General features: G+C 36.5%; 1 protein-coding gene across 13 annotated transcripts in view; it reads right to left on the bottom strand.

Moving 5' to 3' along the window:
* The window catches only part of sona (sol narae), a 457038-nt gene that overhangs the window by 226240 nt on the left and 212684 nt on the right, over window positions 1-18114 (bottom strand). The window lies entirely within an intron of this gene.

The following is an 18114-nucleotide window of genomic DNA, read 5'->3' on the forward strand; positions in this document are numbered from 1 at the left end:
TACCCAGATATCAGATTGAAGAGACAGCAACTTAAGCAGTCATCTTCGTAAGCACTATGAAGAAATTTGGCGCTCAAGAAGTCAGCTGTATGAGGAAAATAAGCTAAGAGGAAAGTAGTTTCTTCAGAGAGACGAGCGTTAATCTAGCTCAACTTCTTTCTGGATACTGTAATAAGTTAAGCTTTTACATAACCAGTAGTTACTTCCATATACCAAATGTATGCCCTATTTGTAACGTGTCCCTACATGCCAAAAACCATACTTTCATTTGCAATGTGTCAACGCTTCTAATAATCATATCTTTTTGGTCCAACCCTGTTAAAACTGCAAGTTTTCTTGGACTCCCGTTTGAGGATTTTGACGAGAATTTCTGAGTGATCGTCCTTATTGATTTGTGCGATGCACTACTACAACAACAACAACAAGAAAAAGATACCGTAAGAATTAAAGTTTAAATTAGAATAAGATTAGGAGTAAGACTAAGATCAAGAGTTAAAGTTAGAGTAATTTTAAGAGGAGGATTAAAATTCAAATTAGGTAAGATTAAGAAAAATTGCAATAGTAAGGGAGTGAGATAAAACAAGGCTGAAATTAAGAAAAAAAGTAAGAGTTAGAGGAAGGGTAATAGGAAGAGAAAGAGTAGGAGTAAAAGTAAGATAAAAAGTAAGGGTAAGTATAAGACACGGCAAGTAGAACAGCAATAGTCAGAGTAAAAGTAAGAACAAGAGTAACAGCAAGAGTTATTTCTTCTTCTTTTCCTTGTAGGAGACTCGGTGAAGATTTTGTGGAGTTTAATCGATGTTGATGGTAATTTACCGGATTTTGATACGGGTTACACCATTGTAGTATTAGCCCAACCACCATAAAAACGATTTGATATGACCACGTTGAAACTTCTAGGTCAACCAACCTTCTCCTTCCGTGAGGATCATTGGATCGCCAGAGCCTCGCTTTCTGTTCATTTAACAGGACTTGCTACGACGATAGAGCGAATCGAATACAAAGAGTAACACCTAAATGAGTAATGTGGTGAGGGAGATTTACAGGAGGAGGAAGAGGAAGATGATGAAGAAGAGTTAGAGGAAGGGAATGAGAAAGAGAATAAGTAGTTTTTGGAAAACTAGAGAATCATATCGAGGTTGTTCCAAACTTCGAGAATATTTCCGGGATCATTTAGCGACAATTTTGGGATAATTTCTGGAATATAACTAGAACATTTTAAATTTTATTTGGATTATTTCGGTGCTATTCCGGATTTCGGCATGATTTCGGTGAAGTGTTTTTTTGTAGGATAGTCCCTTGGATGAGTCTATGACCTCTATGGATTATTTCGGAGCAATTATAGAGCATTTTGGGACTATTTAGTTATTTGCATTATAGTTTCGGAATAATTTCGGGACTGTTGTAAGGTTAATTTATGACCATTTTAAGACAGTGCATTATATCAAAGCCTAATTGTTATCATTTTAAATTAAATTTTTATCAACCTTTCTTTTATTCTGAACCATTTTTTGTTAAAGCAGGCTCAAGGTTAGATTATGTAAAACAAATCTTCTAGAGAAAGTATTTTATGTCTTCTTTTCTTTGTACGGACGGAGTCGTGATTTTGCTATTGGAAAAATCAATAATAACGCCTATTTTCCAACGCACATTTTATGTATCAATGATACTGTAACGAATTTTTAGAAATTCCGCTTATTTGCAATCTTCTGCTAATGTTCGAATCACGAAACTGTTGAATAAATAACTCTAATATTCACAATAACACTTCTTCTCCTCAACAGATAGCGTGCTTAAATCAAACTGATTGCCATGCCTCAGCTGGTGTTGCTTTTATACTCTTCGGTTTCCTCGTTCGCATATTTCTAGGCGTTTATAGAATTTACTATTTGTTTACCAGCTATAAACTCACCAGCTATAACTACAGATGCGCTATTATAGCTTCTCGCATAGATATATGCGCGTGTATATGTGAGTGATACTTCCACCGATGATTGCCTACTTTTGGGGGTATCTCAGATATATGCATGTGTTTTTGCGTTTCTCTCCGCTGCTTGTATGGACATATGTGTGGACATAATGATTAATTTGTTTACATACGTACAAGTGTGGCAGCTTACTTTATTGTTGTTGTGGCTTTATTTACTTAGTTTCAGATTAGTGATGTGAGTATCACTTAGTGTCACTAATATTCGTCACAATACCATTGAAATGCACCAAAAGATGACCCCCAGCGGGTTAAGGGGTTAGAATATACTCGCGGTAGGTATGCCTGTTGTAAGAGGCGACTAAAGCACCAGATCCAAGGGGCTGTGTAGCGCAAACCTTCAGGTTGCCAGCGCAATATACAGCTTCTCCAAACCCAATTGTCAACCTCACCTAACCGCGGCGAATCCTGTTTCACTAACAGACGAGGCTCTGGCGACCCCAAGTTCCTCGTGGAATTTGGGGGTGGGGAGGGAGAGATGGCCTGAAGGTTCAATGTGGCCATATAAATCGTTCCCGATGGTCGGGCTAGCACCTTAATGGTGCTGGGTTACCGGAGCGTACCGAAACTGTATCCGGCAAAGGACCATCACATCGATAACACTCCCCAAATCCTTCGGGGAGCAATTTTATCGCTACAACAACAACAACAACAACCAAAAGAGGAACCTCTACCTATATTGACCGTTCGTGCTGAATTTGCGTCCTTCACAAAAATGTTACCCTTATGTTGCACTTTTAAATTATTTCTTTTTTCTAGGTCACCTAGTACCCCTTTTCTCATTCAAGGTGAAATCTTTTGTAAAAGGAACCAGAGGGCTGAGAAGAACCAACAGGGCGGCATTAGTCTCAGAAAAGAAAACGCCACAACAATGATGTTGCATATTCCATTATAGCTTTCTGATATGCTTATCAGTATATGTTTTTTTATTTTAACCTTTGACTAGATAAATAACAATTTCTCAAAAACACCACAAAGTAATTTTCCATGCACTGATTTTTTTTTAATATATTAACTCTGCAAAAATATAATAAATTAATTTTCCATACAGCTATAAAACAAATTCTACATAAACATTTACTTGTTTATCTGAATTTGCACATGAACGAAAATTATTTGACAAAATCTACAATCAACAAAAAATAAAAAAAATTTATGACAAATAAAATCGCGCCCATTAAAATAAAATTAATGCAATTTGTTTTAGACGCCCCTTGTAAGCTCTAGTTATCAAGCACAGATTATAACACCAACAACAGATTTAAGTGCTAAAATTCAACGCCCAACAAATGTTTTACAATTTTGGTTTGCAGCCACTCAATGTCATGTGTGCATGAAAAACTGATAAATAAATCTCAGAAAACTTAAAATAAGTATAAAAAGGAAACAAAATTTAAAAAAATGTAACGCTGCAGTAAATCAGAAAAAAAATTTAAATTCAAGGAAAAAATTAAAAACAAATTTGACAAAAACAAAGGAAAAACAAGGACAACGCTTGAATATTTTGCTTACTTAGGTTGATAAAAAAAATTAATAATAAAAAATGTTAAATTAGTAACATTTAGTTAGACTAGGAGTAAGAGTAATAGTAATAATAAGGATGTGGGAGAAAGTGTTAAAGAGTAGGAGTATAAGTAAGAATTAAAATAAGCGTAAGATTTAGACTAAGAGTAGGAGAATTGGAATAAGATAAAGAGTAAGAGTAAGATAAGAGAACGAATAAGAGTTAGAGTAAAGAGGTAGAGCAAAAACTAAATGAGAATATTAATGACTAATATATAATATATAACTAAACCTGGCGAAATGTTAAACAAGCAAAAAAAATTAACAAAACAATGAAATAAAAAATAAAAATTTTAAATATTGAAGACAATTATACCAAATTTGTAAGAACTTGCCAGAAGTAAAAAAAAAAGAATAACAAATATTTTTTAAATATGTACCAATATATAGACAAACTTTACTGGCAAATTCAAAATAAATATATAAGTAATTGAAACAGATCTCAAAAAAAAAAAAAAAAAAAAAATAAACAATATTCTTGAAAATATAAACAAACAATGTTATAAAATATTAAAAAACTGTCTCAATTTAACAAAAAAAATAAAAACAAACTATAGGAAAAGTAAAATAATTAACAAAATTTTTTAGTTCTCTTGCTGATATTAATATGTACCTCTAAATTTAAAATTTGCCAAAAACTTTAATTTGTTTAAACATTTAATATATAAAATTTATACACAATTATGCTATTTTTTATATTTAATTTTTTATTTTTTTATTCAATTTATTTCACATCTATTTCTTCTAATTAAATTTTACAAATATTTATTGATTTCGGTTTATATCCTAATTTTAATTTAAAAAAAATCCAATGATTTTAAATTTTGCCTTAACTATATAACAAAATAAACAATTTCATCCAAATAATTGTTGCGAATAAAAATGTAATACATTTTTTTTAAATTTTAAATATAAAGTTTAGAAGTTATATAAAATAAATTTAGGCAAATTTTTTTAAGAAATTACAAAACTTGACAAATTGTTTCAGACTAAGTATATAAATATTTTTAATCATTCTATAAAATCGGCGAAAACAAAAAAATAAAACATATTCAAACCTATTTCTGATCAAAAAAATAAAAAAGGAGGGATGCAATAAAAAAAAATAAGGTATAATAAGTTAAAACTTAAAACTACTAAAATTTTGTTTGCTAAAAAAAATATTTTAAAATTAATATGAAAATAATTGGCACTTAGTTCAAGCTCCTACTAAAAATATTATATAATAATAGGAAAAATTCAGTAAATTTCTTAGAACAAAAAATATTTGCAAAATATAAAAAATGTATTTATAATAAAAAAAAAATAAAAAAAATAAAACAAAATGAAAAATAAAGAAAAATATACTTCTCTTTTTTTAAATTAAAAATTAAAAAAGAAGACACCAAAAAAGAAAATTAAACTTAGTTGTGCCTTTTTTGCCCAAAAATATGAAAACAAATACGGACGAAAAATAAAAATTAGAAATTAGATAACTGACTTATTTTGTTTCAATGAAACGTTCGAAAAATGGCAGTGAAAATGCCACAGCGCCGAATACAATATATATCAAATTAAATAACCTAAAATAGCTAATATTTATATTCCATAAACAATTTGTTTTGTATAAAAAATTAATATTAAAAACTAAAAAACAAATTTAGAAAAATATTCAATAAAAACAATATTAAATAAAAAAATATATAAATAAAAATTATAAAGAAGCACTAGAAATTTTTAAAAGGAAACGGCTATTCTGCTGGAAATTTAATTTGAACATTTTTATAGTTGAAGAAAAGCAGACATTTCAATATAAATTTTTTTCAGAGAATGGGGTCAGCCTTTCTAAGAGACTTTACAAGAGTGTTCTTCCTAATGGTTGGTCATAAAAGCGGTACATTTCTTTCATACATACATATATTAGTAAATAAGAAATGCATTTATTTTTGTGGACGAACCTTAAAAATAACTAAGTTTTTAAAACAATTTTAGTTTTCAGTTATGTGCAATGAACAAATGGGCATTATAACAAAATTAGGGTGAATTGAAAAATGTATTAAAAATCTATTTACATTTTGTTTTTATTTTACTTATGCTAAAAAAACCAAATTCCTAAAACTGTTTAAATAAATAAAACTCAAACCAAAATTAATATCCGCAGTCATATCACTTCAACCTTCTAGTCAAATCAAATCGATCAGCCTTTGGCTAGCGCGATTATTGTGCTTATCAAACAATTAAGATCACTTCATACATCCATTGTGCACTTGTGTTGTTTGTGTGTGTTTCTTGCACTAGGTAGGTAGGTTGAACCGCCCGGTCCATGAGGACCTCACATAGACTGAATGAGTCCTTAGTGTTACCAGAAGTTTGTTTTTACGACCAAACTGAAAAACCCTATCAAAAACCAGGACCTATGTTATAAAATAACTGCGTCCTCTTGGCAAATACTAGAAGCTTCCTAGGACTTAAGCCACTTGCTGCTTCTATATCTGACAGCTGTATCACTCCTAATAGCTGGAGTCTTAGCCTGGCAAGTGCAGAGCACGAGCACAGAACGTGCTCGATCGTTTCCTCCTCCAACCCGCACTTCCTACATCTGCTATCACTGACCAAGCCTAATTTAAAGGCATGTGACGCCAGAAGGCAGTGTCCAGTCAGAATACCCGTCATGAGTCTACAGTCCTCTCTTTTTAATGATAGAACAACTGTGTTAGTCTAAGGTTGTAAGACCTACACATAATCTTCGACATTTTACAGCCCCGCGCTTGAACCCCCGCCTTTCCCGCTTGGTCGATCATGTGCACCTCTCGCATTCGCTTAAACTCGCCCAATCTAATTGGGACATCTACGGAGCAAGCTTCAAGGGATGCACCCTTTTTAGCTAGTTCGTCCGCTTTTTCATTCCCATCTATTCCCATATGCCATGGGACCCAATATAGATGTATGCTTCTCCCTGTCCCGATTCTCTCCAGAGACTGCTTACACTCTAACACGCATTTAGATGCTGTGCTATGCGAGATTATTGCTTTAATTGCTGCTTGACTGTCATATAAAAGTTAACACGGTTGCAGCTTAAGCTATTCTCTTCCATGGTTTCTACTGCTTTGGTTACGGCTAATATTTCTGCTTGGAAAACGCTACAGTAATCCGGCAGCCTGTAGGATCTGCTTATTTCCGGATCAGCCCAGTATGCCGCAGACCCTACTCCTTCCACTACTTTGGAACCATCGGTGTACACATGCATCGCCTCGTCCGCCATTTGCGCACCCTTGCGCCAACCGTCCACCTCTATTGTGGCCTTAAGATCTCCCTCGAAGCGCAGATAGGGAATCATGTAGTCTGTTCGTCTTGTGATTGATGACGCTATACTACTATGGCTATATGGTCGGCGCTCAAGCTGCTCCGAAGCACCGAGCCTGGTGGCGGTCGTTAACGCTTTGTTCTTTGGTACCAGGTCTACAGGTGGGATGTGCAGAATGGCATACAGTGCAGCCGCCGGGTTGTTTTCAGGGCTCCCGTAATGCTAAGCATCGGCAGTCTGCATACCCCCTCTAAATTTTTGAGGTATGTTGTTTTTTGTGTGGCTTTCCACCAAACAAGAACTCCATAGTACAGAATAGGGCTTACAATCGCTGTAAAAACTCAATGAGAAAGAGAGGGCGATAGGCCCCACGTACACGCCAGCATTCTTTTACATGCATAAAGTGCCGTTGAGGCCTTCTTGACCCTCTTCTCCACGTTGAGCTTCCATAACAGCTTACTGTCTAGGATGATTCCTAGATATTTTGTGCAAGGTTTATCCTATAAGGTCGCCCCTCCTAGCTTAGGCCTGGTCCAATTTGGGACCTTGTATCTCTTTGTAAACAAGACCATATCCGTCTTCTCCGCATTTACTTTCAACCCGACATTAGATGCCCAGGTATGAATATCCCGAAGCGCCCGATCCATCAAAGAACTAATCGTTGGATGGCACTTTCCACTTATGACAATTGCAACGTCATCTGCGTAAGCCGTAAGTTTTACGGGTCCCTCATCGAATTGCCTGAGCAGTTGGTTGATGACCAGCGTCCACAGCAGAGGTGATAGCACCCCTCCCTGTGGCGTGCCCCTGTCCACTGACTGGCTTCGTATAATCCCCATTGTGATGTAATATTTCTGCAATTTAACATGCAGCCTATCTATCTGATTAAGGCAGGATGTACTTTAATGTAATTAAGACCATCCATAATCGCCCATTTTGCAACATTATTGAAAGCCCTGGCAATGTCCAAGAAGACTCCTAGAGCATACTCCTTATATTCCAGGGATTTATCTATGCTTATTATCACCCTATGCAATGCGGTGTCTACCGACTTGCCTTTGATGTACGCATGCTGTGTTGTGGAGAGCAGCTTTTCGTCCACGTTGGACTTTATGTACACATCTCTCAGCCTCTCAAAGGTTTTGAGCAGAAATGATGTTAAGCTAATGGGTCTACAGTCTTTGGGATACACGTGACCGATCTTCCCCGCCTTTGGTAGAAAAGCTACACGAGCAGTTCTCCAAGAGTGCGGTACATGATTCAGTCTTATGCACCCATCGACCGCCCTACTTGAGACTTGTAGCATGGCCGGGAATATACCATCTGGGCCCGGCGATTTAAACTTAGAAAACGTCTTCACTGCCCACTCGATCTTGGTATCGGTCACCAAGCCCGGCACTACTAGCTCCGTGATCGAAGTGTGAGTGATGTCTGCTGGCTCTTCTAAAACGTCTCCCGATGGGAAATGTGTATCGAGAAGCACCTCAAGGGATTCCTCACTATTACGTGACCATTCCCCGTTCTCTTTCTTTATTAGTCCGTGGAATATGTTTCCGTTTGCTAGGACTTTCTTCAACCGTGCTGTTTCGCTGGAGCACTCTATGTCCGCACAGAAACTTTTCCATGAGTTTCTCTTGGCCCTGGTAATTTCACGCTTGTAGATCCTCAGTAGATCCCTGTACTCGTCCCGACGCGCTTCGCTTTCCGCGGTCTTTGCGAGCTTAAACATTTCTTTTACCTGTCTTCTTAGAAGACTCAGCTCATTGCTCCACCATGGCGGCTTTGCTTTTCCTCTGAATCTTCTTAGAGGGCAAGCTTTGTTATACGCAGTCATAAGCGTCTTTGTTAGGAATTCATTCGACTCCTCTAGTTCCTCTACATTAGCAACCTCTTTGGGTTGTCCCAGTTTTGTTTCTACATGTTTCTGGAATTTAGTCCAGTTCGTTGACTTAGGTTTTATAAAGGTTCCTCCCTTCTCTACCCTCTTTAGGGGGATGCTGAAGCTGATATACGCATGGTCGGAGAAGGATATCACGAACCATCTAATCATACCTTGATATATCACGCTCGGAGCTCAATGTAATATCCAAAACATTGCTGGATGTTGGACCAATGTATGTAGGGACATTTCTCCTGTTGGCTATCTGCAAATTGGTTTGCAGGATGTAACAAAATAGAGATTCGCCTTTCTCGTTCGTATCTGATCCTCCCCACGCATTGTGGTGCGATTTGCATCCGCGTCTATGACTAACCGCCCTTTGCGCCCTTCCTCCTGTACTAGCCTTTTGCACTCCAGCGGTGGAACCTCCGCAGCATGGGCCATGTAGCAGGATGACAGGATAAATGCCTGCTTATTCTTTTGCTCAACGGCCACCGCTACGAGATCCTCAGTGGTGTAATAAGGCAGCATATATGAATGCAGCTGTTTCCTTACCATTACTACAGCTCGCACCCGTCCTTCCGTTTGCGCGTAGTAAACGCCAAACCGGCGCGCGCTAAGTCCAGAAACCTTTCCTCCCGATGAGAGCCACGGCTCCTGGATCAGCGCCATCTCAAACGAACCCTTCTCCAGGGTTAGGAGGAGTTTGCTCGACGCCACTTTACTGTGTTGGAGGTTTATCTGTAGGACTCGCAGCACCATTGGACTGTTTGTCCCCCTCCAGCACCTTCGTCTTGACGTCGTCGTCCTCCCCTTGCCCTTTTATTTTAGAGTATTCGAGGCCCCCTTCAGCCTCTCGTGACTGTTGGCCGGGTGTTCCTCTGTGCGAGTCACAGCACTATTTAGCGGTTGGTCCTCTTCTAGCACGTTCGTGGTGACGTCGGAGACCTCCACCTGTCTTTTTTCCCTTAGGCTTTTGGGGTCCTTTTCGACTTCGCCCACCTCTAGCGTGTTAGGGTTTTTATCCTCGGGACTTCTTTTCCTGAGTCGCATGTAAGTTTTGCCAATGCCAAAGGACATTTTGCCAAGCTGCGTGTACAAAATATCCTCCGCCTGCTTGTTTATTTGGAAGATATAGAACTGACCATCCTCGATAGGCCGAGATACAGTAAGTACCTTCCAATCCTGTGTCGGTATGTTCGGATTCTGATTCTGCAGAAGTCGCAGTGTATCCTCCGACTTCATCACGCATGGTACCCATACTATAACTTTTGGTACCGTGGGGATTTGCGCCTTATCCACCACATCAAACCGCGCGTTCGTGCCTTACCTTTGGAGGTTTGGAACCACTTCCTCCAGCCACCGAAAGCTCGCTGTGTTGTCGCACGCTATCATCTTCACACCATTATACCCTCCCCCCGAATCAAAGGTTGAAAGGGGCTTACTTGGTTGTTCCCGCATCATCTTAAGCATTAAGCTTATAAGCTCCCCTTCCACAGATCTCCACCTTTCAGTAGTCATTTGTCCGAAAGGACTGCTACGATCAACCAGCGCCACAGTCAGTGACTGCTTTGCCACATCACTCATCTTCTCGGGAAAAGCAGGAGTCTTAGTGTTATCTCCCGTTGGCACCTCCGAGAAAGCCGGAGTCTTAGCGTTAACTCCCTTTAGCGCCTCCGAGAAAGCCGGAGTCTTAGCGTTATCTCCCTTTGGCTTATCTCCTACTTCCGTAATTGGAACTTCCCTCTGACTCGCAGCTTTCGAGGTAGTTGCTACCTCGCTGTTGGAGCCCATCTGTCTTACAGTTTTTTGCCTACTTGTCTTGTCTAAGCGACAGGCCTGCCTCGCGGCTCTAGGACTGGGTCCTTTCTATCTCTTGAAAGCAGGCTTGTCGCCTTCCGCCGAACCTTGCCTTTGCATTCTGCCATTCGACGCTTCTTCCTCCTCGTACCGGGTGCAGAACCGAGGGTTTCTCGCAGCAAACCTTTTGAACTGCCTTCGACCTACTTCTACTGCTTCACGGGCCCATTCCAAGCGCTCGATCTCCACTTCTGTTGAGTCGACCACTGCTCCCAAGCGTTGTACAATTCTTAGTGCTGCACGGTACTGCGAGAGAGCTCTTTTACTTCCTCTGCTCCGTACCCTTCTCCACTCTTCTACTCCGTTTTCAATTGTGTGCTTCTCCTACACGGAGTTCATTGAATCAGCACTACTCTCGCTCCCCGAGTCCGACGCATCGCTTAATTCGTATTTGTCGTCCTTGGGTTGCGACTCAGTCCTCCTCTTTACATCGTCCTTATTGCAATCAAGTAATGAGTCGTTCATCTTGGTCGTACGACCACCTGCCCGACAAGGCGGGCTCAGCGGTCCAGTATTATATACGGGAAAAGAACCGTCCACCACAGCAGCGCTCCTTACTGTAGTAAGGCCATTAATACTCCGTTCGAATACAGCCGAATTTATCCACTGGCTGCAAATCGTCCAATAGGAACGCATAACACCCTGGATTAGGGGGTCGGCAGTTCTTGGTCACCGACATCCCGCCGCCCTCCTATGAGGCGAAACGGCGTAGATGTCAGTCCTAAACAGCTCCGCCTCATAGTCGGGCGCTATGGAGTTCGGCTAAGCCCTCACACCAACGAAAAGGTGCCTACCCTAGGGAGGGTACTAGTTTTAAAACAAAACAAAAAAAATGAGACTTTGTTTTGAAGCTGTCGACGATGTGATACACACCAGCTGACCGCTAAACGTGTTGATTTGACACGATTATTCTTATGCAGCTTGGCAGAATATGTAGACAAAAAAAGAATAAAATCACAAAGCATACATAAATTATAAATGAAAACAACAACCTCAAACAAAAGCGGCAGCATTTAACGGTACATTCTTGCTTTTGTATATCCACTGCACCCTCAAATTGTTGGCCGATGGCAGTAGCCTTGATCATTGGCCGTAAATAACACGTTGGCGTATAAAAAAAAAACTCGATAAAAGCTAACAAGAATCATAACACATATGTTGGAAATAAACAAAAGCAAAAGCGAAAACAATTTATGTACATTTAAGTAAAAACAAATACCAAATACTAATCTTTTGAAAAGAATAAATAAACAAAGAAAAAATACAAAAGACTTAAGCAACGAACGCGACAAGTGCAGATCACACACGACAAGGATCTATACACTTCTACATACGATCTACTTAGATAGACTTATTCAACGACTCATGATGCAGCTGCAGTTTGTTATTGTTGCTATTATTTTTGTGATTGTTTGGCTTTAGCGGTCAAGTGGTCAGTAGCGCTGAGCAAAGTGTTTTGTTTTTAGCCATGGCTAAAGTATACCATAAAATAAATCGATTTTTTCTTTAAGAACCTGCTATCAATGTGCTTTGATATATATTAAAATGTGGGTTGCTGTTCTTGTTGCTGCTGTTGAGGGTTATTGATGTGTAGCCTGTAATGCTGCTGCTGTTCTTTGCTCGTTTGAAGTATCAACGTCCAAGTGCAACATTGATTGGGCATTAATAGTTTTATTGGTTGGCCTTTAAAGATTTTGCTTTTGTATTTTGGTTTCGATTTCAACATATTTAGACTGACAAGTTTTTAAAGTTTTTTTTAATAGGATTATTTTTCTAACACTGAAAGCTCAATATGCTGGATGTAAATTTATACATATTTAAGTGTAATTTTAATTTATAACTTTCCATATTTTTGGGAAATTTAAAAAATTTGAATTGCTATCGCTGCTTCCGGGAGGAGAGTTACCGCCGTTTTAAAACAGAAAAGGTTTTCAGAATATGGATGATACTGCAAAAATTAAGTGCTCCAAAGGCAATCAAATGAGCCAAATAAGCGCTGAACTTAAAAGAATTATAATTAATTTCATAAGTCTTGGTGAAGAAGTGAGCGTGTGTTTTCCTAAGGCATTTTATTAAGAGCTACCGGACTAAGTGCAAAAAACGACTAACGTAGAGAACTGAAAAGATTGACAAAAGTGGGTTTTTGTAATATCTTCCTCTATTTATCGGATTGAAGCTTCAAAGTTCACCATACGCTTTCATATATTGCACATATTGTTGTCTGAAAAAATGAATAAGATCGGTCGTATATATAGCATATTGTAACGAATTTTCTAAAGTTCCTCTTATTTGCAACCTTCTTCTAACGTTCGAATCACTAAACTGCTGAATAAATAACTCCACTATTCAATAATGCAAAATGGCCTTTATTAAAGTACTTCACAATAACACTTCTATTACTCGTCAGATAGCGTCTTAAATCAAACTGATTGTCGTGCCTCTACTGCTGCCGCCTTTTATAGTGTCTGGTCTCCTCGTTGCATACCTCTAGGCTTTTCTATTCTAGAATTTACTAGTTAGTTATCAGCTATAAAATTATTCAGCTGTAACTACAGATGCATGATTTTATATCTTCTCTCATACCCATGCGCGTGTATATGCGAGTAATACTTGCACAATTATTCAATTATTGCATACATTCGGAAGTATCTCAGATATATGCATGTGGTTGTGCGTTGCTTCTCCGCTGCGTGTATGTACATATGTGTAGACATAATGATTAATTTGTTTATGTAGATACAAGTGACTGCCTGCTTTATTGTTGTTGTGGCTGCATTTACTTAGCATCAGACTAGTGATATGTGTATCACTTAGTGTCGCTAATCTTCGTCACAATATAAACCCCACAGCCGATTGTTCAGATAAAAAGCTTTTCGTAATTATTGCCCCATTTTAACAGCTAGAGGCTTCAAATTTCACCCAATGCTTACGCATAGGTCAGTAATTGTTTTCTAAAAAATTTTATAGATCGGTGGTATATATAGTACATATCCCATACAACCGATTGTTCGGATAAGAAGCTTTTCGTAACTACTGCTCCATTTTAACAGCTAGAGGATTCAAATTTCACCGACTGCTTACGTATAGGTCAGTCATTGTTTTCTGAAAAAATTGTATAGATCGGTGGCATATATAGTACATATCCCAAAAACCAATTGTTCAGATAAGGAACTTTCCGCAATTTGTGCTCCATTTTAACTGATAGAAGCTTAAAATTTGACCAAATGCTTATCTGAAAAAATCATAGACACCGGTTTTATATTTGGTATGTATCCCATACAACCGATTGTTCAGATAAAAAACTTTTCGTAATTTTTGCCCCATTTTAACAGCTAGAACCTTCTTTCACCAAAAGCTTACGCATATATGTAGCATGTATTGTTGTATGAAAAAAATATAGAGATCAGTCGTATATATTGTATGTATCCCATACAACCGATTTTTCAGATAAGAAACTTTTCGTAACTAGAACCTTCACATTTCACCGTCTGAATTCTTATATAGCAAATATTGTTGTCTGACAATTTCGAAAATATTGGTCGTATATAACGTATATACCCCAAATAAACTGCATTTTCTGCCCCCTTTTCACCGCCTAAAAGTTTCAAAATTTCATCAAATACTTACGTTTACGGCATATATTCCGGAGATTAATGATTCATGGTCAAAGCTATTTCATGCAGGTATGTATATCTGTTCACTATATATTTCATATCTTATACAGCCGATTATTTGGATATTACGAATGGGATAAGATTATTGTTCAGCCCCATTCATGAAAGTTATGAAGTCTTCGGCACAGCCGAAGACAGTTCCCTCCTTACTTGTTTTGTTATGCAATCATTTCAAACAAATCTTATACCATATAATTTGAATGAATTCATTTAAATTGATTTCAATAACAGCAATGCCATCCTTATCTCATTTTCGAAGTCACATCTTTATGCCCAGTAGCTGAAATAATTATCAACCTACCAATTTTGGTTACCTGCAATTATTTTAAGTGATTTGTTGCCATATTGCCTTCCACGATAGCGAAACAATAAAAATATATTTTTTTTTAACATTTTGATAAGAATTAATAGCCTTTATATTAAATAATATATTTTTAAATTTTTGAGCTGAAGGCCAATTTAAATAAAAACACAACTTTTTGTATTATAGTTGTATAATTTATTCTTGTCGATATTTCGGCTTTATTCTAAAGCCATCTTCGGGACTAGGGGTATAAAAAAACAAACCATTAGAACGTATTCTACATAATGTTTACGTATATTATATGTATATACGTAAACATTATGTAGAATACGTTCTAATGGTTTGTTTTTTTATACCCCTAGTCCCGAAGATGGCTTTAGAATAAAGCCGAAATATCGACAAGAATAAATTATACAACTATAATACAAAAAGTTGTGTTTTTATTTAAATTGGCCTTCAGCTCAAAAATTTAAAAATATATTATTTTTTTTTAAAGCAGAAATTGCGATAAAATGGCAGAGCAAATAGAAAAATTATTAGAATAAGATTTAATTGTTTAATTTATTCACGCCTTTAAGACATATCATGTAAATATAAATTCTTGCAAGCATTTAAATACCATATTAGGAATAATGAAAAAAAAAAATAAAAAAACACAAAAACAACAATTGCCATTTAGCGCATTTAAACAAATTGCCAACTAAAAATTACGACAGAAAATGAAGGTCGCCCGTGGGTAATGAAATATATTAAATTGAAAAGGAAAATAATTGGATTAATGACTTTTTGTCTAACAAAATGGTAAAAATCATACCTAATTTAGTTATTTCCGCTAGAGAATATTTTTGGGAATTTAATTTTCTTTAAAAACAAATTGAATGCCTTGTTTTATACTGAGCGGAATGTAGATGTAGGCCAACTTAAGCGCAAAATCGGGTTAAGAGACTTCTCGAGCTAAGGAGCTTTTAGTAGCTAGTGGAAATAAGGTAAAAACGACTCATAGCTAATAAACTAAAAAGAATCACTTATAAAATAAAATAGTTGATGAAATGATGTGATTAATTTAACATTTCAGTTTGTGCGCCAATGGGTTGTTTCTATTGCTGTGGAAACATGTAGTAAAAAGTTTGTTACAAATATTTCACTGACTCAAATAAAAAAAAAAAAAGATGTGTAATCGTACGATTTGGTTTTGACGTACTAGACCGCATTGAATATTTCCATTACATTCAATTCATTTGTTCAAGGCGACTAGAACTGAAATCAAACCATTTCATCGATTTAGAAAAATAAGAAAAGATTTTCAAATCGAATTATTATAGAATTTCAGAACCGCAACAGGCCTGTATATGATGATGAATAAAAGCAAGAAGAAGAGGAAGAAAAAAAATTGAAAAACATCAACAAAATATGAATAAGAAAAGGCGGGAGAAGAACAAATAGAAATGATGACACAATGATGATGACTTTCAAACAAAGCCAATAAAATAAGCGACTCCTCTATGAAGTTTTTCTGGCCTTGCCTTGCTCCATACTTATTCCAATTAACCCCTCTGTTACTTTAAGAAAAAGGTCACGAGATTACCAGTCCTATGTTTTCAATATATATCGGCTTAAAGGTCTATAATCTCAGATGCAGTTTTCAATGTTTATAAATTTTATAAATTATTCTTAGGGTTATAAAAAAAATTTAGGTTTATAAACATGTATATGAACTCTTATGATACATGCTGAATTTCTATGCTTAAGACAATATTGTGGTTCAAATAACTAGTATTTACTGTTGTTATTTGTAATGCTTATCGGTAAAAATTTTGATAATCTCTGATGCATTTGTTAAAATTTATTGGTTTAGTTGATTATATATCAGTAGTTTTAGGATATGGTGGACGTGGTATATACGTAGGATGCTGGCCTACCATATCGAAGGTCCTTAGTTTCGCTAATGGAAGAGCTAACTTCAAAACACTTCAAACAAATTCTTTAAACGGAGTCACATCTCGGAAATGATCTGGCATGCAATTCGAGTGTATTCTGTGATAAAAAGCTTTCTATAATATAATACGACTCCTAAAGCAGTTATCATTTTAAATCGGCATAGAAAATATAGGTCTCCATAAATGTTTGAGAAAAAAATTGCCTCGTATCACCCAATTATTATCATTATTGGTATTATTTTTTTATTCAATGTCGTCTTTTTATGCTCAGAACAGCAGCTCTGGACACGTAAGTCTATTTATTATCAGTTATTAGATTAAGCTAAAAATTGCTTTTTAAGCTTTTAGAAGAAATTTTGCTCAACACACAAATTCATGAAAGGAAATTCCGAAAATTTCCCCAATCAAAAGATATTAGAAAACAAAGCAAAAAAGGTCACCAAATAATCTTAATGTAACAGAAGGGCTAAGTACGTTTATGCTTCTAATGGCTTTTGAATGCTATATATCTCGTAAAATGATGAAGCCACATTAATTTGAAATCTAGATATACTCAGAAGACTACTTGAACTCTTCTAATTGTCACCTGTAATAATTGCCATTGACACTGCAAAACAAGTGACAGGCTTTCAGTTTTGTTGTGTCTTGTGCACTTACAAACATTTCGAATGTTTCTTTCATGCTGGTTATGTCCGGATACTGGTTATATCTTTCCGATAAACTGAAAATTTCATCAAAAATCGTTCGAATAATGGAGAAATATCTAGAGATTTCAAAAGGAATTCAATCTCTCACCTGAGTCGGGGTACATTCGTTTTGCAATTGTCAATCAGTAAACGTACCACTCTTCCGCTTATTCCTACTAAAACTAGTATAAACACTGCTCTTAAACTTCAATTTGTGGAGATAATAATCTAAAGCGAATCTAATTATACCCTACAGAAACAGATTAAGGATACTGATATATACTCGATGAGCATTTTCCTAGCACCCATATTTGTACAAAATATACACAAGTAAATTGTAGTTAAGTTGAATCTGGCATTTTAAGCTGTCATAGGGCAGGAGAGCCAAGTTTCGTTAGACTGCTGCAATGCTTCCTAAAAGATTCGAACCACAGTATAAGGAGATAGGTCAGCGCAGTACACATCATAGCCTCATATATTCAGAGCACTAACTTTGGCATGAGACTCAAATTCTGGTCAAAAAATTTACCAGTATAGAAAGATACAATACAAGTCTTGATACAATTTTGTGTAGTGAATTTTTTCATATTCATATCTTTACTAAGTCAATGGCAAAAGACCTTACTGGCTAGATTTACAATATTATTATAAATTAACTTAAAACTAATTAACAAAGAGTTCAAGGAACAGTTGTATTTTCTCGGTAGTAAGACTCAATTAGTAACTTAAACAAAGGTATTGACATCGTAAAGTCAAGATCCAGACTTCTAGAGATACGATTAAACCATCCAAGCCCTCTAAAGAGAGGTGCAAAATAAAGATAATTTGATCTCCGAACTTCAATGTAAAATATTGTAGCGAATTTAGTGCAACTCCTCTTATTTGCAACCTTCCACTAACGTTCAAATCACTAAACTGTTGAATAAATGACTCCACTATTC

The sequence above is a fragment of the Eurosta solidaginis genome, chromosome 3, assembly GCF_040869045.1.
Source record: "Eurosta solidaginis isolate ZX-2024a chromosome 3, ASM4086904v1, whole genome shotgun sequence".
In the NCBI taxonomy this organism is placed as follows: Eukaryota; Metazoa; Arthropoda; class Insecta; order Diptera; family Tephritidae; genus Eurosta; species Eurosta solidaginis.